General features: G+C 41.9%; 1 protein-coding gene across 8 annotated transcripts in view; it reads left to right on the top strand.

The window, feature by feature from the left end:
* PLCE1 (phospholipase C epsilon 1) overlaps positions 1 to 27962 on the top strand; it is a 321197-nt gene that overhangs the window by 203070 nt on the left and 90165 nt on the right. The window lies entirely within an intron of this gene.

Here is a 27962-nt window from a genome sequence, read left to right as displayed (position 1 = left end):
TGTCACCCTAAGAATTGGGGACCTTATCTATCTATCTATCTATCTATCTATCTATCTATCTATCTATCTATCTATCATCTATCTATCTATCTATCTATCTATCATCATCTATCATCTATCTATCTATCTATCTATCTATCTATCTATTTATTTATGGAAGAGAAGGGACATGACATGACATGTCTGAGAAGGAGAACACCATATCCAATGATTCCCTTTCTGTTGGGAAAATGAAATTGGTGGGGGGGAGGACATTCTACAGCAGTATAACTCCCTAAAGATATTAAGAACATCTTTCTTAGAAACCCTTAAGAAAACAATACATACCATCCACTTGGGATGGTTTTAGGAACCAAGTTAGAAAACTCTGGACTATAGATGTGAGACTCTGACTTCAGGGAATTGCTTTCATATCTGTACCATGAATCTAAAAAAGATCAAGGCAACTTTTAATAAGATCATGAGTCTGGAATCTTCACTTTGCTTCTAGCCGGCCATGTCATATTGAATAAGTCCTTTAGCCGGAGTGCATCATTTTCTGACCATAAGATAAGGGATTAGACAAGATGATCTCCAGGACCCCCTTAGACCTTGAGCTCTGGAGTCTGACCTCCCCAAGTTAAGTCCCAGCTATATTATTTATAAGACCTGGGTTTCTAAATCTTTCTAAGCCTCCTTTTGCCTGTCAAGTAAGGATTTGACAGGATTGTTATGATCAAGAAATGTCATCTATTGTTATTATAATCCTCTGATGCTTAATGTATAGGGTGAATTGAATGTAATACTAAATCTAAAATATCCTATATGTACTACTCACTTCCTATACCTCTATTTGCAGGGAAAAGAGAGGGAGGGACTGAGTGGGCCAGTCAAAGCTGTGGACTCAGGGGGCTTCATTCTATGGGGTTGGAGTGACACTGAGGGTTCTGTTATTGCAATATATTTTAGCATGCAGTGTTTTCTTCCTTCCTTTGAGGTGATGATTTCTAACAAGTTCATCTTTATCCTGATTATTACAGCTGGGCAGAGCCCCTAAAGGAGAAGCAACTGCACTCCTAGCTTGAGTGAAGGAAATCTTTTTAAAATGGTAGGGTAGGGGATCCCTGGGTGGCTCAGTGGTTTAGCGCCTGCCTTTGGCCCAGGGCGTGATCCTGGAGACCCGGGATCGAATCCCACGTCGGGCTCCCGGTGCATGGAGCCTGCTTCTCCCTCTGTCTGTGTCTCTGCCTCTCTCTCTCTCTCTCTGTGACTATCATAAATAAATAAAAATTTAAAAAATAATAAAATAAAATAAAATGGTAGGGTAGGATCTATTACCTGCTTTTTATGGGAGAAGTTTAGGGAGAAAAGTCCCACTCAGGTTTACTGAGATGGAACTGCCCAGCCCAGAATGCCCGTCCACCTTCCTGGCTATTTTCTCTATTCCTGACAACACTGCTTTTTTGTTTGTTTGTTGTTTTCAGTATGGTTTATTATAAAAGTTTCATTGAGATATAATCCAAGTGCTATACACCATACATACATATACTTAAAGTATATAGTTTAGGTAAGCACTGAGTAATATATGGAACTGTTGAATCACTGTAACACTGTGTATTATACATTAGAATTAAAATTTTTTAAAAGAAAAAAATTATAATAAAAAGTAAAGTCTACACTTAAGTGACTTTTTAGTATATTCATAGGGTTGTATAACTATCACTATAACTTTATTTTTTTTCACTATAACTTTAGAACATGTTCATTGCTCCAAAAAGAAACCCATACTTATTAGCAGTTGCTCCTTACTCCTCACTAACCTCACCCCCTGAAAACCACTCATTTATTCTCTGTTCCAATGGTTTTGCCTATTCTGGACATTTCAAAAGGAATCATTTAAGATGGGGTCATTTGTGCATGATTTCTTTCACTCAACATTGTTTGTAAGCTTCATCCATGTTGCAGCATGTATCAATACTGATTTCTTTCTTATTGCCAAATAATACTCCATTGTATGGCATATCTCATTTTATTTATTCATCAGTTGATTGACATTAGAGTTGCTTCCACTTTTGGGCTATTATAAATAATGCTCTAATGAGCATTTCATATATTTTTGTGTGGATGTATGTTTTCATTTCTCTTGGGTATATACCTAGGAGTGGAATTGGTATATATGACAACTCACTGCTCAGCATTCTGAGGAATTGCCAAACTGTGTTGCAAGGTAGCTGCCCTATTTTACACCCTCACCAGCAACAAATGAGGGTTCTGGTTTCTCCCCATCCTTGTCAACACTTGCTCTTCTCATTTTGTCTTACAGCCATTCTAATAGGTGTGAAGTGGCAGCTTACTGTGGTTTTGATTCGATTTGCCTAAGTAGGCTAATAGTGTTGAGCATTTTTTCATGTGCTTATATTAGTGTACCTTCTTTGGAGAAATCCTGCATTCAAATCTTTTCCCATAACATTTCTGACAATGAAACGCAGGACATTAAGATGTAGTCTCATCCTTCATAGATTGGCTATGGTCATTCCAAGTCCTTAAGGATGAATATGTGTCCTAGGAAGGAAAGTGAGAGAGCTCTACTTCCAAGTGTGAACAAGAAGAGAGGGGTCAGCACTTAGGATTTCTACTCTAATCCATAAGCAGAGAAGACTGGAAATCAGTTGTTTTCTAGAAATGTGTCCTTTCTCAGAAAAGCTCTGGACATGAAGGTAGAAGACCCAAGTTCAATTTCTGGTTCTGCTTGGTGACTGTGACCAACTTGCTTGGTAGGTAACTAAGCTTCTTTAAACTTTCCTTTCCATCACCTTCCCCTTTCATATTTCATCCTTCCTTTTTTTAATTGAAGTATAATTTACCTACAATAGAACTCACCCTTTTTTTGGTACTATTTGAATTTTAACAAATGCATACAGTTGTGTGATGGACCACCATAATCCAGATAGAGAATATTTCTCTCATTCCAAAAGTTCCCTTTCCTCCTTTGTAGTCCGTCTCTTCCCCTGACTGCAAACTTCTGGGAATATTGATCTGGTTCCTCTCTTTATCCTTTTGCCTTTTCCAGAATATCCTTTAAATGGAATCTGACAGTGGTGGATAGCCTTTTGAGCTTGGCTTTTTTCATTTAGCAGAATGCATTGGAAATTCATCATTGTTATTGCATACATCAGTAATTTTTTCTGAGTAGTATTCCATTGTATATATATCTATGATAGTTCTTTCTTTTTTTTTTTTTTTTTTTTTTTTTTTATTCATGAGAGACAGAGAGAGAGAGAGGCAGAGACACAGGCAGGCTCCATACAGGGAGCCCGATGTGGGACTCGATCCCGGGACTCCAGGATCAGACCCTGGACTGAAGGCAGGCACTAAACCGCTGAGCCACCCAGGGATCCCCTATGATAGTTTATTATCCATCAGTTGAGAGACATTTGGGTTATTTTCAAGATTTTTCATGATTATGAATTAAGCCACTAAAAATATTCTCAGGTGAATATAGGTTTCATATCTCTTGGGTAAATACTAAACTATTTTGTAAAGTGATGTACAAATTGTCTAAATCATTTGGCATTCCCAGCAATATGTGTCAATTCCAGTTGCTCCATATCCTCTTATCACAAACTCGTTTTTTCATCAGTAAATGAAACAGCAAACACTGCCTTAATATCACAGGACTGTTAGATAGAAATAAAAGTGAAACTGTATAAGTGGAAGTGCTTTGTAAACTGTGAAGTGCTACAGCTGAGTAAATGCTGCTGAGAGTGATCATGCCCACTTTATATATAAAATTGTGTTTCCCACATGAGCCAAATGTTTCATTTTTCCCTCTACATCTTGGCAGACAAAGTGAGTTATGGCAAGTCTAAAGCAGCAAGAGGTTTGCCTTAGATGCATTCTAGAGTTTGTTTTGGCTCGAAGTTTTTGAACTTTTCACAGAAGCAGATAAATGACCAAGATGTAAATCATCAAGTGTGAGTCAGCTTTGTAAAGAAAAATGACCCTATGTGATGGAAGTCAGCAGGAGTGGAGTCAGCAGGACAGACGGTATGACGTGCTGTGGGAGAAATACATGCAGACTTAGCCAGGCAGTGTCCCCAGGGCAAGGCATTTATGATGGCTAAAGTAACTGAAAGGACTGGCTGTCTAAAATGTTCTACTGCATTAGGGGTGAGAGAGGTGGGTAGGAGAACTGACAATAAAAGCCCTTCAGCATTCTTCAAATGTTGGAATTTACTGATTTCCATGTTAGAACAAGAAAGGCATAGGAAACAAACAAGCAAAGTTTTTCTCCTTGGCTTCAGTGTGAACTAATACTTACCATACTTTACAGATGGTTACATGTAGAAATATTTAGAGATATGTATATATTCATTGGTCAGTGTACATACGTACATTTTCTTGTTCTGTCATCTGACAGGGCCTAGTAGCAGCTGATACCCCAGTAGCAATAAGCACATCTTATCCCCAGACCTTGGTATCTAATACCTTTTTTCCAATAAAAAGGAACCTGGGCTCCATAGAGAAATACTTCATTCTAAGACTGGAACTGGAAATAACTAAGATGAACCTGGAGCATCTGGTATTGTTAGTATATAAGGAAATAGTCAAAAACCCACCATGAATGGGGTATATCAAAGAGGCCAGGAACCAACTGAAAAAGGTCCCAATAGTCAAAGCTAAAGCAATTTGAACAAAATGAAGTAGTATTAGGTGATAGCCTGTTGTGATTTTGTTAAATGAACATTAGTTTGTTTGTTAAGTGGGACCCTGGAGTGTCCGGAAGTGAGCCACATTTCAACAAAAGACCACAAGGAAAAGTGAAATAAAGAAGGTTACTACTCACAGGTGCTGGAAGAAGAGCATGGCATGCCTACAAGAGCCACTCTGGGAAGTCAAGGCAGGCTGCAGGCAGAGAGAGAAGCAGGATGTGGGACACATGCCTTTGTTAGGGTCCACAGAGCAATGCTTTGGGGTTACTGTGCTAAAGCCAGATTACTCAGTTCAAACCAGAAAGAGCAGGATCTTTCAGGAAGTCACATCATACAAAATATGTATTAATCAACTGTTATCAGTAAGGCTTCTGGTCAATAGTAGGCTCTTGGGGATCCCTGGGTGGCGCAGCAGTTTAGCGCCTGTCTTTGGCCCAGGGCGCGATCCTGGAGACCTGGGATCAAATCCCACATCGGGCTCCCGGTGCATGGAGCCTGCTCCTCCCTCTGCCTGTGTCTCTGCCTCTCTCTCTCTCTCTGTGTGACTATCATAAATAAATAAAAATTTAAAAAATTAAAAAAAAATAGTAGGCTCTTGGAGTTAAGTTTTGAGGCAGTCCAAAGTTATATGTGGATTTTTGACTGTGCGGGGGGGGGGGGGGGGGGGGGGTCAGTGGCCTTAACCTCTGTGTTGTTCATGTCAACTGTAAACAGATCTCCTATACAAAAGAATTCCAATTAACTATTTGTAGAAACTCCACCCTCTGAGAGGTTTGGCATACCTCCTACCCCTTCAGCATGAGCTGCATGTAGTGACTTCCCTCCAAAAGGTACAGTATGAAAAAGGAGGAAAAATGAGTAACTTTACAGGGAGGGAAGCAAGCTAACACTACCTCAGCCAGGTTATCAAGGTTAACATCAACAGGCAAAAGTCATGTTGATAACCTGTGCCCTTGTTGTGATATAATGAGAAAAGCATTTTGCTTCTGTGGTTTTCCTTCCACAAACCTGTAACACCAGTCTAAACATGAAAAAAGCATCAGACAGATCCCAACTAAGGACATTCTACAAAATGCCTGGCCAATACCTCTCATAACCAAGGTCATTAAAAATAAGGAGTCTGAGGAACGCCTGGATGGTTCAGCCAGTTAAGCACCCAATTTGTGGTTTTAGCTTGGGTCATGATCTCAGGGTTGTGAGATCAAGCCCCACATCAGGCTCCATGCTGGTGTGGAGCCTACTTAAGATTCTCTCTAACCCTGTCCCTCTGCCCTGCCCCATCCCTCCCACCCCTGCATGCATGTGAGGTCTGTCTCTCTCTCTAAAAAAAAAAAAAAAAAAAAAAAAAAAAAAGGAATAAAAATAAGAGTCTGAAGAAGCAGTCACAGTCAAGAGGAGCCTGAGGAAACACAATGATTAAACATAATATGGGATGCCTGGGTGACTCAGCAGTTGAGCAGCTGTCTTTGGCTCAGGGTGTGATCTCGGAGTTCTGGGATCGAGTCCCACATCAGGCTCCCTGCATGGAGCCTGCTTTTCCCTCTGCCTGTGTCTCTGCCTCTCTCTCTCTCTGTCTCTCATGAATAAATAAATAAAACCTTAAAACACACACACACACACACACACACACACACAATATGATATTCTGGACAGGATTCTGGAACAGAAAAAAGACATTAGGTAAAAAACTAAGAAAAAAATGAATAAAGTATAGAATTTAGTTAATAATATACCAATTTGCTTTATTAATTGTGACAAATGTACTATATTAACTTAAGATGTTAATAAAAGGAGAAAACTGGGTGCTGTATATATGGAAATCCTCTGTACTATCCTCATTATTTTCTGAAATCTAAAAATATTCTAAAATAAAAACTTACTTTAAAAGAAGTTATTGCCTTACAAAATAAGAACTAGAAAGACCTAAAATTTCATTTGTTTATATAGAACACTTTACCTCACTGAAAACATTCCCTGAGGAATTTCAGTTCAATCTTGATGAAATTTTAAGTAAGATACATTCTTTCAGAGGTTGTTTTCCATAAATTGTGTGAGTTTCAAATGAAACTTCTATTATGACTTTTTGTATTGTTGCTCATTGAGATACCCCAAAAAAAGATGACTATAGATATTTGGGGGGCATTTCCTTTTAAAAACTTAAAGAAAGATGGAGAAGGAATTGGTAAAAAATAAAAATTAAACAGATAGTCATTCAGACTATCAGACACAAAATCAAAGGCCACTCCTTCTGCCAAGTTAAAAACAAAATCCAGCTTGGTTTTTGTTTGTTCTCTAAAATGTTATTTAGTTTCACTTTTCAAATTAACAAATAAGAGCACCATACAAATAAGATCAACTTAACAAATGTTACAGATCTCTATATTTTACAATGTGACCATGGCATGGAGAATATGTCCACTTACAAACATCTAGACTGTCTGGATCAATTAAAATGTATCATACCAAAGGAAAATTCCTATATTCCTTTTTTCAACTTAATTTATTCCTGGCCCCAAGTCCCCTTTCTCCCCTAAGATAATACTGATGCCTTTAAAGGATATATGTAGTGGTTTCATCTTTCATTGCTTTCTAGTGAGCTTCCTGTAACAGAAGGTTTCTGGCAAGATGTTTTTACATTCAGATCCAAATCACTGTGATGAAACGAAGCCAAGAACTTTAGTATCATCACCCCCACCCCCTCCGCGCCCCCAACACCACCACCAAAGAGCTGATGCTCCTCGCCCCTGCCCTCCTCCCCCCACCAGCAAGACTCAGGGCTGCCAACCACTCAGTTTGCTAGGCTTTCTTCTCCTTGAGCCCTGACCTTAGAACAATGCCCCCCTCCCCATTACTCTCCAGGGGCACTTAGGTTTATTATATGCTAAGCTGGCCATTTAGGACTTGATGACAAGGTGAAGAAAATTTGCAAGTATGCACTAAGTCCTGCAGAGTTAGACAATTACCAGGTACGGAGTTTCTTTGCTGATTTGATTTATTGTAACATAAGTCTGGCTCGTCACAATTTCAGTCTGAAAACAGTCATGTGTGCAGCTGTCTCCACCCCAGGGAGTTAAGTCTTCCTCAGCTAAATGTACCCAGGTCCTTCAGTTCCTGCCAGGACTACTGTGTCCTCTCAGGCTTTTCTGTATGATTCTTGCTTATAGTTGGTTAAGTAAAATTGTTACTGACTGGCTCTAGCCTGACCTGGTCATGGCAATAGCCACGATTAGCTGAGCATGAATGTCGGCACCAGGCTGTGTGCTCCATACATGTGGACATGTGGCTTCATTCATCTTTTGCACAGCCCTAGAGTATAGTTACTGTTGGCTCAACAAACTTGGAAAACACGTCTGAGTGCACCCAGCTGGCATATGGGAGAGCTGCATGCAGACAAATCATGGTCTCATCCCATTCTGCTCCCCCTGACTTGTTACCCCTCCTGAATATCACTTATGGACACCTGTTTGTCTACCCTGAATATGTATCCAAATTAACACTCTTAAACCCATCTCGAGATTTGCCATATCTTTCCATATACAAGGAAACATCAAAGTACAAATAGGATTTTTTACTTCATATGAATGTTTTAGGCAGAAATTAGTATTTTAAATCCAATTGATCACATTTGCTTTGGGAGTATAAACTACCATATTTTCAGTTTCAAAATGTAGAGTTCTTCCGCTTGCATTAAATTCATTATGTCCTTTCTGGTGACCCCACACTCCACAACAAAAATATCATACTTGGCAATACTTGGTTTCCTAAAGGTATTTTGTCCAAGTTCCCATTATTATGTCTGAAGTCCCAAGTGAATTTGGTAGACTCTTTCCTGGAGGTGGTCCTCTGTAAACAGAAAAGATGTGAGAAGGTATCTCCCTGGATCCTGTCAACCTGTGCATTGACACGATGAGTAGAGAAAAGATCACACAGACCACAGCCTTGGCTTCTCTTTCCAAAATCAGAGAACACAAAGAAAATCAAACTGAGCGAATATCCACATGTAAAGGGAAAAGAAATACTCATGTTTAATTTGAAACAATAGAGGATGGTGGAAGGGTGGGAACCCTTAGGTTTTAGTCTGAAAGCTTCCCTAATCAACTATTTGTTTTTAATTTTTTTTAAGATTTTATTTATTTATTCATGAGAGACACAGAGAGAGAGACAGAGACACAGGCAGAGAGAGAAGCAGGCTCCCTGTGGGGAACCTGAGGCGGGACTGGATCCCAGGACCACGGGATCACGCCCTGAGCCAAAGGCAGACACTCAACCACTGAGCCACCCAGGTGTCCCCTAACCAGCTGTTTGTGGCTGTTAGTAAAGTCAGTATCTCTGGGCCTTATTTTCCTTACCCGTAAATTGTAAAATGTCACCACTGGACTGTTTGTTAATGTATCATTTATGTCTCCTCCTCCTTGAAAAAAACAAAACAAAAGACCTCAAGAGGCTTTTAAGAACAGTGCAGCAAAAAATCTAGGATCACGCAAGCGAGGTTGGAATGATGTGGGCAAGAATGCCTAGGCAGAAAGAAATGGATACCATTGATTCAAAAGTTGGTCAGAAGCTTCCAGATAGCCTAGACAAAAAGAGAGAGGTGATGGACTATATTGTTCTTGTTATCTGAAAAAGGAGTGTGGAATGGAGGGAATAGAAGGAAGAAGAGGAAGAAAGGGGAGGAAAAGCAGCAGCATACCAAATTGTCAGAAAAGCCAAGCTAAACTCTGGGAGGAATTGTTTTATGTGTCCTATAGAAAATGGATAGTCTTCAAGAGCAGCTTTCAGAACAAAAACATTGGAAACAGTCTTTCTCCGGCCATATTTTATATCGACCCTCAATAAAAGGACATCATTAAAATGCATAGCTCTCTAAAGATATCCGTGGAGAGGGCTAAAATAATCTGATCCAGGTGCTGGCGGGGAGAGCTTAGAAAATCTAAGGAATGAAGGCCTGTTTTGACCCTTAGAATGTCTTTCTCAAATACCACTTGCCTCAGCCAAGCTTTTGACAGGCGTGATGTGCTACAGATGGTTGACAATTGAGATTCCTGGCAAGTCCCTTCATATACAAAAGTAATTCATGTTTGTGAACATTCTCCTACTTCTCCCACCTTCCTATTTCCCAGGGATTCTGGGGACATCTACCTGCAGAGAGGGCCAGTAAACTTTATTATTATGGACGGAGGGAATTTCATCTTCTACCATATAAAATGCTGTATTACTGGATTTTCTTTTTACAACAAACATGACTTGCTCAAAATAATAGCAATTAAACCAGGGACCAATCAATCAATCAATCAATCAATAAATAAACCAGGGACCTTGGAGTTCTCAGGGGTGGGGGGGGGATGCAGAGGAGGGGATGGCACGGGTTCACTTAAAGGAGGGAGGGAGAAAGAATGAAAATAAAGCACAGTTACATGCAAGTAGATTTGAAAAGGTCTGCTTAGCATATGAAGCCCTAGTGTGGTCCTATCACTTAGACATTGCTCCACAAATATTTGTTGAATGATGAAATAAATAGAAATGGAAGAGAGCACTGGCTAGTGAGAGTCTGGAGGCCAAGCTGTTTCAACTAGGAAGCAAATGTACTGTGGCTTCTTTAAAACACTTTGTTGTGAAAACGGCAGCATCCTCAGGCCCTTCCAGGATGAGCAGCCCCAAAATGCATCCCCCAGATTCCTAAATGGGTTCATCTGTCAACCAGAGTTATATGTCAGAGGTGGGCTGCCAGGAGTGCCTCTTCTGATCCAGGAAACCTGGGAATGAGCCCTTCCTCCTGTTATCATTCAGCTAGTGCTTTCGTTTGCTTCTTGAGGCCATTCTTGGAATATCCTTAATTTGTTTCTTCAGTCATTCATCCAGAAATACTTCTTGAGTGCTACTATATGCCAGGCACTGTTCTAGGCTTTGGAGATCCCTGCAGTGAAAAAACAAAATTCTCTACTGACAAGTTACATTCTAGTTAGGTGGAGACAGATAATAAGAAAAATAAGTAAAATGTATGGAACGATAAGTGTTAGGGAGAAAATAAAGCAGGGAAGAGGTATGGGGAGTATTAGGGAGGGGTGGCTATTATAAGCTTAAGGAGGGTGGTGAGAGAAGACTCACTGAGACCCTAGTATCTGAGTAAAGACCAGAAGAAGTTGAGGAGTGAACTATCTGGAGACTGCAGGAAGAGCAGTCCAGGCAGACGGAACAGTAAGTGCAAATGCCCTGTGGAGATAGGGTGGAGGTGGAACACATACCTAACACATTCAAGGAACAGTAAGGAGGTCGGTGTGACATGCTACTGGCAGTTGAAATTAATATTCTTAGTGATGTATGTAGCTATAGTTGATTCACTTATTGCTCTGTTATTCTACTGAGTGTTCTTTATCTTTCTATCATTAAAAGATGTTTCTCTCTCTCAGACACACACACAAATACACAATGTTTAAAGTATTTTTATATTTATTTTTCATTAGTAAATGTTTAATTAAAAAGGCCAAATATTCTTTCACAATTATGAATTCACTAACCATTGTAGCTTAATTGTAGGACACTGTTGAACCATTTACAAAGGATGAATAGCCTTCCTTTTCTTTCCCAACACAAAGGAATTGGGGCAGGCCCACCTCAATGAGGTGAGGGGCTGGAAGCCACACAGAGGCACATCAATGGTGTGTCCTAGGATGCAGGACAGTTAAGGGGCCACATAGGTGGTAAATAGAAAAGGAGGGAGATTGGTTACTTTGAGCAAATAATTAGGTAAATAAGTAAGTACATTTAGGGCAAATCTATGAAGCCAGGTGTATCACTGTTGGAAAAGATACTTACAATCCTAGAGAGGAAGAAGGCTAGAAAGAACCTTGAGGTATTAAATGGAAATGTAGATTTCATTATGAACTTGTGTTTTACATATATACACATAGATTATAGGAATAGTTTTAGGGATGTGTGTGGGTGTGGGTGTTCCAGCTCTGTGTGCTTAGAGACTAGAAACAATGACATTTTGGTAGCATTGAGCACATTTAGAACAGAGATACTAGATTCTAAATACCATCCAGAGGCTTTTTTGGAGAAATGGGTGATCCCACAGCTGAGATAGAGAAAATTAAGATAAGTCTACAATATCTTGTTATGCTAGAAAGCAAGGAAATGCTCCAATGATGATGGAGACATATCAAAGGGACTCATGAGCCACTGGAACAATTTGAATTTTATTATGATAGTCATGGATTCCCAAATAGTGAAAAAAAATTGCATCCATGAGTCTATGCAGATTTAAATAAGTGAATAAATAAATAAATAGATAAATGGGGGAAAGGGTGAATTCACTCTTACCAAAGAATGCAGCTAGTAAATATAGAAGGAATGGTGGAAATATAAATCACCATTTGACAGCTGTCACAGAGGTAGATGGTTGATCCCGGTGGTAGTCATCAGCAGAAGGCAGGTGAACAGAGGATTGATAAGGAGCAGGATTCCAGTGCAATCCTCAATTTATCTCCCCACAAAGTACCAATCAATAGATAAATGGTGATTTTACATTGGCAAAAACTCGCCACATGATCAAGATCCATAGGACCAAGTGGTGCAGTGTTGACATCCTCCTGTGCTCTCTAATATGAGGCATCCAGCCAAGCCCAGCTTTGTTCTGGAACATTCCTGACAAAACAGCATAAGCTAAGTCTGGTCATGAGGAAATATCCCATGGAGCCAGGTTGAGGGCTGTCCTACAGAATGAAAGGCCTGCCATCTTTGAAACTGCAGAGGACACAAAAGACAGAAGAATGCATCAACAGTTCCAGGTTGGAAGACACTGAACAGACTTGAGAACAAAATGCAAGGTGTGGGTCCCCAGACCAGCAACATCAGCACCATCTGGAAATTTGTTGAGAATGCAGACTCCTCCCCTCAACCCCCAGGCACCCACACTCCACACCGACTGAATCAGGAACTACATTTTAACAAAATCCCCAGTACTTCCTGTACATATTTAAGTTTGAGAATGCCAGGGCCCTTGATCACTTCCTAGGCTTTATCAGAATCACCTAGGAGAACTTTTATTTAAAAGGACAGCTTCCTACCTCCCTCCCCCATACCCTGAAATAGGGTGCTAAATGGATGCTAAATGGTGACGTCTGCAATTGGATATTTTTATGGTTCTGATATCGAGCCATTTGGAGAACCACTGGGCTCTGATTGGCGATGTCTGTCATATGTACAAGTGACTGGAACAGGGACCTCAAAACATGGACTGGAGAATCAAGCTAATAATCACCAGGATGCCCCCAAGTACCACGACATGACCCCAAACTAATACTCCAGTGCAGGGGTGGAATGTAAATAAATATTGCTGGTTCACATTTCAGGAGTTTTCCAGAACATTTAAGTGGATTTGAAAAATACTTTTTAAAAGATTGTTTGTACAAACATCATATTCTTTCCAGTCCTTCTTTGGCATAGAAGTTTAATCAGATTTAAAATGGTGAGTGTTCTTTGTAAGGTTGTATGTTTCTTTTCTTCTAGGGCATGTAAAACAAGACATCTGTGTTTTATCATTAAAATACTAAAACATGTCCAGCATTTTTAGGAAATTTTTAGAAGTTTGTATGCTATAGGTGTTGGATATATTTGAGAGAAGGCTGTAGTCTATTCATTTAGAGTTTTTAAAAGTTTGTGCATGCCAAATATTTTGTGTCAAAAAAATATTTGAGTAAACCATTTAAGTTTTTGACTGTATTTTCCAACACTTAGAAAATTAGGAGAAAATAGAAATCTCTTAGTCAATCTTATGTGAAAATATCTCATTTTTCACATATTCTTAGTTTTATATTATACACTGAATTCTCAACAATTCATGCCAAAATATGTCTTTACTCTCTTATTAGTATCTTTCAGTTTATCTGTGGATATAAAAAGCACCTTCTCTGATTAATTTCTACCCTGCCACAGGAAAGATATAAAAATACAGAATTTAAAGAGTGAGGCTAGGTGTATTGTAGGCATATTCTCTGCAGGGGTCTAAGACATGATGCTCCGCCATCCTGATATGGAACAGAGAGGCCAGGGAGAGGCCAAAGAGGAGAACAGCAAGGGAAACATAAGACATTTTTAAAAGTTGTAATTTCTAATTTCAGAGAAAAACCACATTAAATGTAGGTTCCACACAAAACCAAATCATTGGATATGTGCCCAATAATATTAGTAAAATTGGCTAACCTTTCCAATAGGCTTATAGATGTACAAAACACTTATCTGCTTTATCTCCTGTAATCCTGCAATTCTAAGGCAGGTGTTGCTCATAGGCCTGCTTTAAACTGAGGTACAGAAGAAGAGAGACTATGTAACTGGTGCCGTACCACACGGTTAGTTAAGTGTTAGAGCTTAGACTTGAAAACAGCACCTCTGACCTCAAACACAGGCTTGGTCTGCCCCCCACTGCATGTAGTAAAGAATATTTGTCCAGTCAACATCCCCAAAACATGATCTTTTTTTTAAAATTTTTATTTATTTATGATAGTCACAGAGAGAGAGAGAGAGAGAGAGAGAGAGAGAGACAGGCAGAGGGAGAAGCAGGATCCATGCACCGGGAGCCCAACGTGGGATTCGATCCCGGGTCTCCAGGATCGCGCCCTGGGCCAAAGGCAGGCACCAAACCGCTGCACCACCCAGGGATCCCCCAAAACATGATCTTATTTTTTTTGCCTTGCTTTGATTTTTTTGGTATGATACGGGTCACTTTCTAATACTCGAACAGTGTGTTTTTTACTTTTTAGTTTCTGTCATCAACACCCTTGGCACTTTCCAAGTAAATATTTCCCTAAAGAGATTTCTCAAGCCAGAAATGGAACACATCTTTACCCATCCAGAGTGAACAGTCAGCCCTTCTAGAGAGGAAAAGTAAGGCTGGTGTTTGGCCGCCGCCCCCAATCTTGCCACAGCTCTATGTACCCCTTAAATTACCAAACCCCAAAGAGGTCGTTCACTTTTATAGAGACTGTCGACACACCCCCAAAACTGTCAACACTCCCAGATTTCTTTTACGGACTCTCCTGATGACAAGGAGCAGGCTCTAACTTCAGCCCACTGGGCGAAATCCCAAGTCCTGCCAGCATCATAGCCCCCATTTGCTAAACTAATCCCTCTTCTGCTCGTCTGAAGTTCACGTCAACTTTCCCACATCCAGTGTTTTGAGTTTCTGCAGCTCCTATTCTGGGGTTTGTGCCCTTGAGCTGTGAATCAGGGTCCCCAACCCATGACCACTGCTGCTACCACTGAGCAGCTACCTTCTTCCCTTCCTGAAACAGATCCTGGCAGGATTTTTCTGGAAAGGTTCTTCCTGCCAACCCCCTCTCCTTCAGGAAGCAGAGGAGGTTTCTTGTCTCCTCCTTTGACCTCTCTTGCCATCCCTGGTAGACACATAGCAACCACATCAACTTTAATGTGTTCTTGCTCCTGTTTTCCTTCTGCCCCAAATCTGCACTCTCCTAGCCCTTTCCCCTTCTGTAGCTGGTCTGCAGGGCACAGCTGGAATGTGTGGCTGGAAGGGGAAGAGTTCAGGGTGCAGCATGTCTGAAATCCCACAGGCAGGTGGCTGCTGTTGAGGGCTGTGATATGGCAGACCCTGTGCTAGCCACTCTGGTTTCATAGCCCTGACTCTTCTTCCTTTTGTTCCTTGAGTTTTGCCCAACTAGGACCCACTGCCACCATTCCTCAGGCCATCTGAGCCAGCATCATTAGCAATTCCTGAAGCTACCAGCTCTCCTTTTCCTCACCATCAACTTCTTCACTCAAGTGAGCCTGCTTCTCTGAGGCACCACAGGTGGAGGGGCCTTTTCACAAATCCTCTTCACAGAGATGATGGAAGCCCAGTATGTCCTGAGGGCAAGGAGACCCGGGGTCTAGCCTTGGCACTGCCAATGACTAGGTGGGTGACCTTGGACAAGTCACCTAACCCCTCTACTTCTTGGGGTTCTTCATCTAAAAAATAAGAGAAATGGGATAAATAACTGCTAAGGTCTTTTGATTTATTAGCTGCCACGTTTTGTAGTAGAACCACATGTCTAAAACCACATGTCTGCTCAGCTCTGTTCTCATGACAGCCTTGGGTATGAAATAAGAGTTGCCAAGGTGCCTTCATCTCATTTTGGAATATAAGAAAAATCTTCCTGTGTCTTGGTTTTAAAATTCCTTCAGTGATATATTGATTCCAAATTTATGACACCAGTTATAAAATCAGATGCTGCCATTTCTGACTATTTCTACCTCTCGAAGTCTACTCATACCATGTAGTTTCTAGAGATGAAAGAATGTGTTCTCAGGTTGGACAGATGCAAGGAGAGGTCTCCAGAATTGCCAGTGGAGATGAGCCTGTCTGGCTATGTTCACTTCATGATAAAGGAGTTTGGAGAGACCCAGTGCCAATATCCCAGGGTCTTTCTAAATGTAAGTATTCCTTTGGGAAAGAAAAAAAAAAATTGCATGGTCAGAAGAATTTGAGAAACTCCAAATATTAGCTCCTTCTTGGAGATTCACCATGTGCATTAGCATATTTAAAGCTCCAAGAAATCCTGCCAGTAAAGAAATCTTAATTTATCCTAGCACTTTCCAAATTTATAGAGCCTTAGATACTTTGTTCACAAAATACTTTTACATCTGGTAGAATATTTCCCCGGAACAGAGTTTGGGAAGCATTGCCCCAAAACATTCCTGACCTATCTCTATCTGGGTCTTCAGAGCAGAAAGGGATAACTAGAGATACTGGAGTATTTATTGAACACCTTCTGTATACAGAGCACATGGGAATAATTAAAAATTGGCAGGTCACCTGTCTAGCAGCCAGGATTTCAAAATCTAAAGCTGCAGAGGGACAGGCACGGGAATAAGAATGCCAGTCAACAAACAAGACAAATGAAGTGTCAGGTGCCACTTGGGAGCACTGGAGCCAGGCCACAGGGCAGTGGTGTGACTTCCGAGTTGAATTTCCCTGCTCTCAGCTGTCAGTCTCCAGTTCTTTGCTTTGCTCTACCAGGCAGTTACCTTTCCCAGTTACATGATATCAAAGCAGGACATTCACTGTTTATTTTTAAGATTAAGTGGTTGGTGAGGCACACTGAGTAATATTATCCTGTGCTGACCAACCTAGAACTTTCACCTTACACGTACTGCTCCATTGGGTTTTATTTGGAATTAGAATCTGTTCTTTCCCCAGAAGAGATGACCTCCTTTTCCCAAAGTAAGAAAGATATTGATATGGCCAACATCTCATGCAGTTGTTTGATCCCGGAGTGAATCAAGTGTCATTGCAGACGTGTACCTGATGTTTCCCGGACAGGGGGCCCAAGGTTCCCAGGGCACCTTTCTAGGATCTATTTGTGATTAGCTATTATTTTTCCAAGCACTTCCCCTGGAACAAAGCCATATCTCTGTGTCCTCACTTCCTCACAAAGCCCCCGCCCACACCCCTTTTCCCCATTACCTGTTTTCCATCCGCAAACATTCCTTAGACTTTCTATTGATACGTTTTTCCTAAATTTCTTTTCTTGCCTCTTTTCCACCTTTTCTCTGCTTCTCCTTCTGGCCTCTTTAAAAGAACTGAAGGCTCATTCTTTTCTGAGGGTTTTTAACCTTAGGAAGTTCCTCTCTGCTAAAGAGAAGAGAATCTAGCACTGTAATAAAAAAGGCCAACATTGTTTTCTACAAAGACTAGATCTTGAAAAAGAAGTTGTTATTTTTTTTAAATTATCAATAGTAGTTGACATTTATTGAGTATGTTCTCTGTCCAAGCAATAGAGCCCTTTACCTATATGTCTTAAAAAAAAAAAAAAAAAAAAAAGACTCTTTTTAAATACTTCTTACAATATAGGAGGTTTATCATTACCATTTTATGGATAATCAGTTGAGTCTCAAGGTCATAGAAATAATAAAAAAGCCGGGCCAAGAAATGAACCTGCCATGTCTCTGGCTGCCCAGCCTGTGTTCCCATCTCTCCCCCACCCTCCTTTAGAACAGGGAAGTTGAAGAGACTGAATTATGGTTTTCATCAAATTTATTCCCTAACAAGTTTCATTCACAGAAGCTCACCCCTCCACACATGTACTGCACCGACAGTAGATTGAATTACCTCCTTAATGATCTATTATATGCACCAGTGTCCAGCTTGGCCAGGATGTAATTGATCTTGGTAGGATGCCAATATCCTTTCTTTCTTCACACAGATTTATCTTCAGGGGAACATATGCCAAAACATGCAAACCATTTTATTTCCTTGCATTCTCTCCTTCCTGCTTGATCATTAGTGTTGGTTTCATTATTAGTCTGCTCTTCCCTGCTCACCATCCTCACTGCAATCAGCAAACATTTGATATTGGGCCCTACAAGTCAAAGAGTGACTTGCTGGGCTCATTTTTACTTTCTTGTGACAGGTATCCACCTGCCCGGGGCCCATAGTGATTTATAGCATGTCTCAGAACCTCTGGACTTACTTGGTGACCCTGAAAGACAGCCTTCACTCTTCTCCTTTTCCCAAGCAGTATGACCTATGCACAGTGACTTCTCCATCCAGGGGACATAAGTAACCTGGGGGGGCCACTTCCTGTGCATTACTCATGGCTTCTTGAATGGGCCCCACCAATTCCAGAGTAGATGAGAAGGACACCATTACCCTCACTCTCTGATGCCTAATTATCTCAAGGAAAATAGAATCTTCCAGTCATGGGCCAAATTACCCACAGGCCTTCCATGTCACTGCTCCCTGGGTATCCTTACCCAGCACTGGCCTCTTGAGCTTCTTGGGTGAAGACCCAGCTGATGGGGTGGGGCTGTTAGCCTCACTTCCCCTACTGCAGCCCCCAGATACCATGGCATTCAGGTCTTGGACACTGTTCTGAGAACAGCAGCACTGATGTTGAGTCGGCTGCTGTGGCAGCTGTGCCTTGTGCACGACTCAGAACAAGAGGTCATTAAGCACCTGCCACTTGAGCTGGACCCTGTGCCAGGAAATAGATGAGTGAGATAATCCATACCTGTTTTCAGGAAGCTTGAACTCCAGTGCCAGAAGCCAGGGGGGAAGTGGTCACAGTGCAGTGATAAAGTTAGGTTAGGGCAGAGGACGCATTAATGTGAGGGTTCAAGGAAGGCTTCCTGGAGGAGGTGATAACTGGGCTTACTTGGCAACCAGTGAGATATGGGGATGGTAGGGAGAGAAGAAGTCAGGGACTGGGGTCAGGGTGGGCTTACAGAGCCTTTGGGCCCTCCAGCTAGAAATGCCCAGTTAACTCTTGGATATACAGGACAAGAGATAGATATTCAGAGATAGCAGCAGGGGCAGGAGGTGTAAAACGAGGTTAGTGAAGGAACTCCTCTAGGGAGAAGAGATAGTATAAGAGCCAAGGGCAGAACCCCCAAGAAATACCAGCATTCAAGAACTGACTTGTGCCAGCAGAGGATAATATTATGAGCATGGGCTCAGGGGCTGGCTGGGATGCCTCGGTTGAGATCCCACCTTCACGACTTACTACTTGCACAGGGTGTGTGACCCTGTGCAAGTGATTATACCTCTCTGTGCTTCCATTTCATCTATAAAATGGGGTGATAATGACATATACCTCATTGAGTTGTTGTAGTACGGGAAGGATATAAACCAACATTTTCAGAGTATGGGCCCAATAGCTTAATTTAGCTGATCTTACTAAATAATTTAATGCATTATATTAATTAATAAAGCATTTAAAACAGTCTATTTAAGTAGATGGTAAAAGAGCATTTAATAGCATTATTCCTCCACTGATTTCAGAAAAAGGCAAAAGGAAAAAGAGCCTGTGACACAATCAGGCCTTTCCGTGCCCACTGGCAGGGCTCAGTTGAGATCCTCAGTGAGTAAGTGAAGGAGAGCCCACACGGGAGCCAGATCACAACCAGGATGGGAAGGAATGGATCATGCTGGGTGGTGCAGATGCCACCATCTCCTGGGAGGGCAAGGGTCGCGGCTGCCTTACTCACTGCATGCCCCAGTGGCCAGAGCACTGCCCAATGAGTGGTGTATGAGCTCCTTAAGGACAGAAGAGCTCTCCGTTTGCTTAATGAGTATAGATTTTCTGAAGGTCTTGCAGCTCAGCTGCCATGAAGGAGCTGCAGGGACCAGGGAAAGCACGTGGGCCACTCCAGTGGTGGCCACAATTTGGGGCACAGGTTTCTTGGGGGCATCTCTTGACTGTCTGGGACACCTAGTTGTTTCTGCAAGTGAGCTGCAGGATAGAATCTCATAGACCTTCTCCCTTCCAGACTCTCTAATTCATGAGATCCTGTCCTATTCTGCATGTCATAGAAAACATGGAATTTTAGACAGGTGACAGAATAGGAACATTTGTAGACAATTGGCACATGCTTACACCTCTCTGAGCTTTCAGAATGCCAGTATTCTGTTTCTAAAGGGGATGTTCCTTCTTTGAGCTGAGCTCACTATAGTGTTGTTAAGGCATTTCTTTGCTCACTAGATCAGGGTAGCTGTTGCGGCTATAATACAGTTTTAAAAGCTATAATGAATTCACTCTGGTCTAATGCACATAAGAGAAAATGGAAAGTAGTAAAGCATGGTAGTTTAAAAGCAGAGGATTTTCATTTGGCTCATTCCTTGTTTATAGGTTGTGTAACCTTGACAAACTAGCTCTGCCACTCTGAACCTCAGTTTACTAATCTGTAAAATGGGAACAGTATAAGTACTAGCAGGTAAGGCTGAGGATTAAAAAGGATAAGCAATGTCCCTTTCACATGTAAATGACCACTGCATGGAAGCTGTAGTTATTCTAAGTATTATTATTAAAATCATACAAAGAGAAGAAGAAATTGAGTCATAAGTGGCCCTGATCCTATCAGGATAGTTTGGAGCTAACTTGTATCAAGACTTTTTCTGTAAACTCCTAGGCATGGGTTTTAATCCCATTGTTAAAGTGAAATGAGTGACGTTTGGGTGGCTCAGCGGTTAAGCGGCTGCCTTGGGCTCAGGGCATGATCCTGGGGTCCTGGAATCGAGTCCTGCATCGGGCTCCCTGCATGGAGTCTGCTTCTCCCTCTGCCTGTGTCTCTGCCTCTTTCTCTTTGTGTCTCTCATGAATAAATAAATAAAATCTTTTTAAAAATAAAATAAATAAAGTGAAATGAAATGAAATAACAAAGACCCTATTCTAGGGCTATCAATAAAATACCTTTACCAGAGGAGAGAATATGAATGAAATGAGACTCACTCTTGAATACCATTTAATAATTGGTTTCAGAATGAATGATCCCTTCAATTGAGCTTGGTAAGGGAGTGGAGGATAACACATCCTGCATAGCCCTTGGCAGTTCTCAGCAATCCATTTAACTAGAAATGGCATTTGCATATTGAAGTCAAAATGTTTCCTCTAGTAGCTTTTAAAACACTAAGTAGCCATAAAAAAGAATGAAATCTTGCCATTTGTGACAACATAGATGGCTGAGAGAATGAGCTAAGTAAAAGAAGTCAGACAGGGAAAGATAAATACCTCTGATCTTACTTATATACAGAATTAAAACAACAACAAACCAAGCTCATAGATATAGAGATTGGTGGTTGCCAGAAGTGAGGTTACAGAGTGGGGAAAATGGGTGAAGAGGGTCAAAAGGTACTAACCTCCAATTACAAAATAATTAAGTCTTGGGTGAGGGGGCACCTGGGTGGCTCAGTGGTTGAGCATCTGCCTTCAGCTCAGGTTGTGGTCCCAGGGTCCTGGTATTGAGTCCCATATCAGGCTCCCTCCTCAGTGGGGAGCCTGCTTCTCCCTCTGCCTATGTCTGTGCCTCTGTGTCTCTCATGAAAAAAAAAATAAAAATTTTTTAAAAATAAAAAAGTAAAAAATAATAATTGACTCATGGGGATGTGATGAACAGCATGGTAATCACAATTAATAATATGTATTGCATATCTGAAAGTTACTAAGAGTAGATTGTAGAAGTCCTCATCACAAGAAAAAAAAATTATAACTATGCATGGTGATGGGAGTTAACTAGACTTAATTGTAGCCATCATTTTGCAATATAGATATGTATTGAATCATGTTGTTTGCCTGAAACTAATATGTTATATGTCAGTTATACCTCAACTTAAAAAAAGAGTGCACTGTCACAGAGAGCGGAACAGCAAAACATTTTCAAAACTTAGAATAAATGTATTCTTTGTACAGAAAGGCAGTTTAAATTAAGTATGTCCTGTGGAATTGAACACTTGTCAAAACCTGTAGAATTCACATTGAGAATATTTACATGTAGTTTATTGACACAAACTGTCGGTTAAATGGAACCAAAATAAAGAAAAAAACATTTTAAGAGAAACAGTAAACAATTCTAAGAAATTTAGAATTTAGAATTTCAGGAATTTTTAGTTAAAGAATTTGAGAACAAACATCTTTTTGCAAACCAGGGAGAGAACATTCTGCAAACAAGAGAAGGATGGCCAGAATACTATGGTTTCTATCCTCAAGGAGTTGACAATTTAGAGAAGGTGGATATATATAAATACATCTGACTTAATTGCAAGGCAGGACATGATATCTTCTTTCTCTTATATTTGCTCCAACTCCTTGTGCCCCCATGCCTAGCCTAGTTCCTGGCATATGCGCAGGCACACAGTTACAGTTTATAGGAAGAATTAGCACTGTTACAGAGATATGAATACAGTACTTTGGGACAGCAGTGGGGACCAAGGAAAGGTAAAAAGACTGACCTCCAATCATAGTAGCATAGAAATGGGTCAAGTTGGCCTAGTACTTAGCCAGTCAAGGTATCCACTACACCACTCCCTAATTACTTACAGATATTATTTCCCCCATGAGGTTCCAGCCTCCCCAAGAGCAGGTGCCATGTCTGTCGTGTTTACTGGTGTCGAGCATGGTACACAGGATATAGTAAATACTCAATATACTCATTAAGTATTTGTTGAAAGAAGGAGGGTCATCAGATTTATTTGTCAAGGCTTCCCCCGCCCCCCCGCCCCCCCCCCCCCCCCCCGTTGCAAGTTAACACCAATTCAAACCCGCTTAAAGAAAATAAGGGCATATTTTGGTTTATGTATATGGACTCTTCATAGGGCTTCAAGTATGGCTGATCTAGAAATCTAACTAAGGGCCTCAGGAATCTTCATTTTTTAAAAAAATTTTATGTATTTATTTGAGGGAGAGCGCACACACACACACACACACACACACACAGAGGAGCATGTGTGCCCATGCGAGTGGGAGAAGGGGCAGAGGGAAAGGGACAAGCAGACTCCAGGCTCAGTGCAGAGCCTGTCATGGGGCTCAGTCCCAGGACCCCGAGATCATGACCTGAGCCAAAACCAAGAGTCAGACATTCAACCAACCTAGCGACCCAGGTGCACCGCTCCGCCCGCACCATCTTCATTTTTACTTTGTGTTGTCTTCATTCCCAGGTAGGCTCTCCTGATATTGTGGCAAATACAACCAACTCATATCTTTACAGTTTACAATAATAACAAAAAGATTGTGTCTCTTTTCCTGGTCGTTTTGGGGAAGAACTCAGTCAAGGGGGGGGTCTGGCGTGGCTCGTATACTCATCTTTGAACAAGCCCCTGAGACCAGGCCTAAAAGCTGGGGAGGAGCAACCTCATGAATTCTAGCTGATTTCAATTTAGAGACATTGGACAGCCAAACCAAATGAACAAAAGCCCCTGTATATTCACACCCCATGGAAATTAGACAGTCGCATAGAGACAGGACTAGGCAGAGAGTAAGAGATGATATAAAACATAGTAGGGCTGAAATATCGACAGATGAGTGGTGGGCAGCAGTGGGAATTAAGTGCTGAAGATGTAAATTTAGATCAGATGCTGTGCCAGGTTTGAAAATAAAAAAAAAAAGAAGATTTGAATTCATTCTGTAGACAACTATGATGCAATGTGAGAAGAAGAGGAGAGAGTATAATCCAAGATGTAGTTAGAGCCTCTCCAGAAGCCACCATTAAAGGCCTCTCTTTTCCCCTCTGTGTCCCTCCTAAACCAAGAGTCACCACCAGTGGAAACATGCCAAGCCAGACATGGAATTCAAGAGACTCTCCTGCAGCCACTTCGCATCCAGAAGGATGCCTGGGCACATGTAACTTGCTGGCCTCTACATCCTCATCACTGAGCCCCCAGTGTGACCATGTCATGGCCTCTGCTTTAAGGAGTTCACAGCTGGAGATTGTCTCAGACAAAGCACTAGAAATATACGCATATGAATATGTACATAAATATGTGTGTGTATATATACACACACATATATATGGGACTGGGAGGTTAAAGAGGAAAAAAAGGAGCACTTTACTCCTCATGAGGAGTCAGGGAAGCCTTCAGAGAAGAGGAAATATGTGAGTTACCCTTCTTCTAGGAAAGGCTTGTGCTCGGGGCAAACACTTCTGAGGCCCTAATTACATACACACTGAGCATCATGGTGTTCTGATCTTCACCTACAGTCTCTAGTCTCATCCTCACAATCCCTCTATGAGGTAAATACTATCATTCTCATTTTACTAAAGAGAAAATTGAGGCCGATAGCTAGGAGACTTGCCTCAGGGCCAGACACAAGGAAGCAGTGGAACAGGAGTGAACCTGGTCCACTGGGCCAGTGCCATGCTCTCCACCACAGTACTCTCCACCTCCCTGTGATTGCTCCTGCCTGCTTGCAGGTGGGTTACAGTTACACCTCCAGCTCAAGTAGGTTACAGATATGATGATCCATAGTATTGGACTGGTACTACACCAAGGACGCTTCTGCTCTGGGACAGTTCTCAACCTAAATGTGCATAAAATTCACTGGGGAGTTGTCTTAAAATGCAGATTCCTGGGCCCTGCTCTCAGAGAGCCTGGGTGAGACCTTGGAATCTGCATTTGAACAAACACCCTTCTACTACCACTAGAGGTTCTGAGGCCAGTGGTGCGCATTTTGAAGAGTGCTGCCTAGGCAGGTGTGTGTGTGTGTGTGTGTGTGTGTGTGTGTGTGTGTGTCTGACAATGTGACCACAGTTCAAGCGTTATTTTAGGAAAGCTCCTGGAGGGCAGGTGCACCATGCACCACACATAAACTACTTCAGAACAGCTTGTCCAGGTTTTCATTGTCTTCTATGGACCCCACTATTCGAACCCAGCCCTTGCAGTTAGGGTGACCAGATACCCACCTCAAAGGATCATCTTTCCATGAAAATTGCTCCACATGTTCAAAAAAAACTTTTTGGCACCAAAACATTGGTCTCTTTTTTTCTGGACCTGGGAACAGCAGTAGGAAGTGTTCAAGCCTTTTCCCAAATATAATCTCTGACCGATTGGAGGCTGAGAATCCTCTCTGCCCGAGGCCTCCTGGGACTCTGGGTGGCCTGCCTGTTGGTCAGAGGCACCAAGCATCCCCACGCTGGAGATGTGGGAAAGATGGTCTCTGTCCTTGAGGACTTAAGGTCTAGTGGCAGAGATAGAACAGACCCATGTGAAAGAGTCATGCACACAAATATAATAAAAATAAAACATATGCAAGTCCTTGCAGCAGTGAGAGTCCCAGTGCAAATATAAGTTTCGTCTCAAGGTCCAGCGTAAGACAAGGCGAAACAGGAAGAAGCTGGATGTGAGTTGCGAGGTGAGCCATGAGAACAGCCTTCCTAGAGGAAGTCCGTTTTTTCCTTTGCCAGATCTCAGGGAGTGCTTAGGTAGGCATTGCCATGGGTGGGTGGGGCAGACCCCATGTCTGCCTTTTGGGGAACCAGTGTGGATTGTGGGGGCACCACAATGGCCCAGCACGTGGATGTAGCCCAGAAAGGAAACAGAGTGGGCCTCCTCCAGAAAGTGATGTTTTCATCAGATTCCTAAAGGCAGCCCTGCCTCTGACTTTAGGGGAGCCAGGAGGAAAGACAAAGGACCAAGCACAGAGAAGGACCCTGCCTGTGACCTGCCCACCTTCTCCTTCCATGCTGCCTTGTGTGAGGTATTCCACTATGTGTGGATACCTCAGACCTCAGGTTCAAACTCCATCCTCACCCCACGGCCACTCAGCCAGCCTTTGGGCCTAGTGTTATGATCTACCCACAGGAGGACTGATCCAGATAAAAGGCTCTCACGGGCCCAGAAGTGGGATTGAGCTGTTTTGGACAGGGAATTTGGGGTCTGCAGATCTACAGGGTCCCAGGTCTACAGGGGTGAATGATCTGTAAGTGGATGTACAACCTCTAGGCAGAGACATTCCCTTCCACCCCAACATGGGCCTTCTAAATCATGGAGCCCAGGGCAAGAATCTTGATGGCAGAGTCTGAGGGCAGTTTTGTCTAAGATAAGTAGGCATTAGCTAAACCAAAGATCAAGGATTGGGGGGCTGCCTTCCCATAGAAGACCCCTGAAATAAGAAAAGGCCTTGGTCATCTCCCTAAAAGTAGAGGTATGGGGGAGCCACGGTGAGGTTGGAGAACCAACAGGGGCCCAGGAGCCAAGGTAAGGATTTGGCTCTACAAAGGCCGTAGGCAAGTCATGGTGGGCCAGGGAAAGATAATCATGAATGGAGCAAGAACATTCCTTCCAATCTGAGCTTGTGCAATGCCAACAAGGTGTTTGATGTGAGGAGAGCAGGCTGTTCGGTTTGGCCTAAGAGTACTGACAAAGGCAAGGGCAGAAGAAAAGAAACATCAGGAGAAGAGCCGTTGTGAAAGAGTTGTAGGCATGAACCGGGGGTCAGGCCCTTGGGGTAAGCACAGAGCCTCTGGAGGAACTGTGGAGGAAATGGGCTGGGGGTCAGAGTCTGTCTTTCTTCTGTGCTGACCATTCAAAAAGGCGAAATAATCTACCACATTCAACACCTTTCTACTTCTAGGGATGCTCCCTAGGCTTGAGTCATAGTACTTTCTATGTATGGGATTTTTATGTTTTTCTGTGTGATTTCAGTGTCCTGAAATTCTTTCTGGATTGCAACACATCCTATTTTCCACTTAGTAAATATGATCACCGTTTGTTTTGGGGTAACATTTTTCAGTCATTGCCAAATTCTCATGGGGCTTTTGGTGACATTTATTTTTCATAATTAGGACTGAAACTCTCATCACTTAATGCCCATGAAATTATGAATACATTAGGCCACAATAAGAATTATCCCTGATATGTCTGTAAGCAGATGGTGTATATGTGTGTGTGTGTGTGTGTGTGTGTGTGTTTATGATAACAGTGCTTACATAATCCCAACAACCAGACCCTGGGGACTCACACTCAGAGATGGAACGGCTGGTTTAAATTAAGTTTCCATGTGAAATACCGTATCGCTATTTTTTTCCTAGCATTGTGGGAAAGTATATGGAAAATGATTTGACAGATAGGAAATAAATCTGGATGCATGATCAGGATTGAGACACAAACCACGTGGTGGCCTGCGCCTGCTCGTGAAGCAGGCTTCTCCAAGGAAAGGTGAATTAACCTTTTCAGGCTGCTAGACTAGGAAGTCACTGCACGGTACCAGAATAGCCTGAAGGAGTCGTGACTTTCCAGAGCCACTGATTTGCCATCAATTTCAATTTAAAAAAAAGAAGCTAAAAAAAAAAAAAAAAAAAGAAGAAGAAGCTAAAGCCATAGAAAGAATATAGCCAGAGGTCTCAAGAATTAATGCAATGAGTGTCTAAGGAACCATTTTAACTTTGGGGATTCACTTTTACTTGTAAGGATATGGTTTTGAATTTCTAGCTCAAAGAGTCAGTAATTCCATTATTCTAAGTGTTTTCTCATGGCTTCCCAAGTAGGATAGTCTCATCAAAAGCAAATCACACATTGAAGGGGGCACTTGACGAGTTGAGCACTGGGTGTTATGCTATATGTTGGCAAATTGAATTCCAATTAAAAAAATATACAAAAAAAAAAAAAGCAAATCACACAAAAGCAAGAACTGCACCAGAGCACCAGTGACAATCTTTATTGACAAAACAGTTTCTTGCTCTAGAGAGCCCGGGTTTCACAAAGGTGACTTCAGACTGGGTAAGCAGGTGATGAGGAGACCAGGCATCAAGACAGTGATCAAGGGATTGCTCATAGCTGCAGGTGAGAGTTTGGCTCCCAGAAGGTTCCTGTGTGCTCAAAACAGCTCCGGGAGATCAGAACAAATAGTTATCTTAGGTTATCTTCTTCCCAAGAGGCTCTGAATTCCTTCCAGGATGATCTGGACCAGGGCTTGTCCTAGGAGTCTGATTCCAGATCTGTTCTCCTGATGTTGCACAAAGTCTGGAGCAGGTAGAGAACAGAGATGCATGCTCAGAGTCCACTGGGCC

Source organism: Canis lupus, chromosome 29 (genome assembly GCF_048164855.1).
Source record: "Canis lupus baileyi chromosome 29, mCanLup2.hap1, whole genome shotgun sequence".
Lineage (NCBI taxonomy): Eukaryota > Metazoa > Chordata > Mammalia > Carnivora > Canidae > Canis > Canis lupus.
This window is presented reverse-complemented; position numbering and strand designations above follow the sequence as displayed.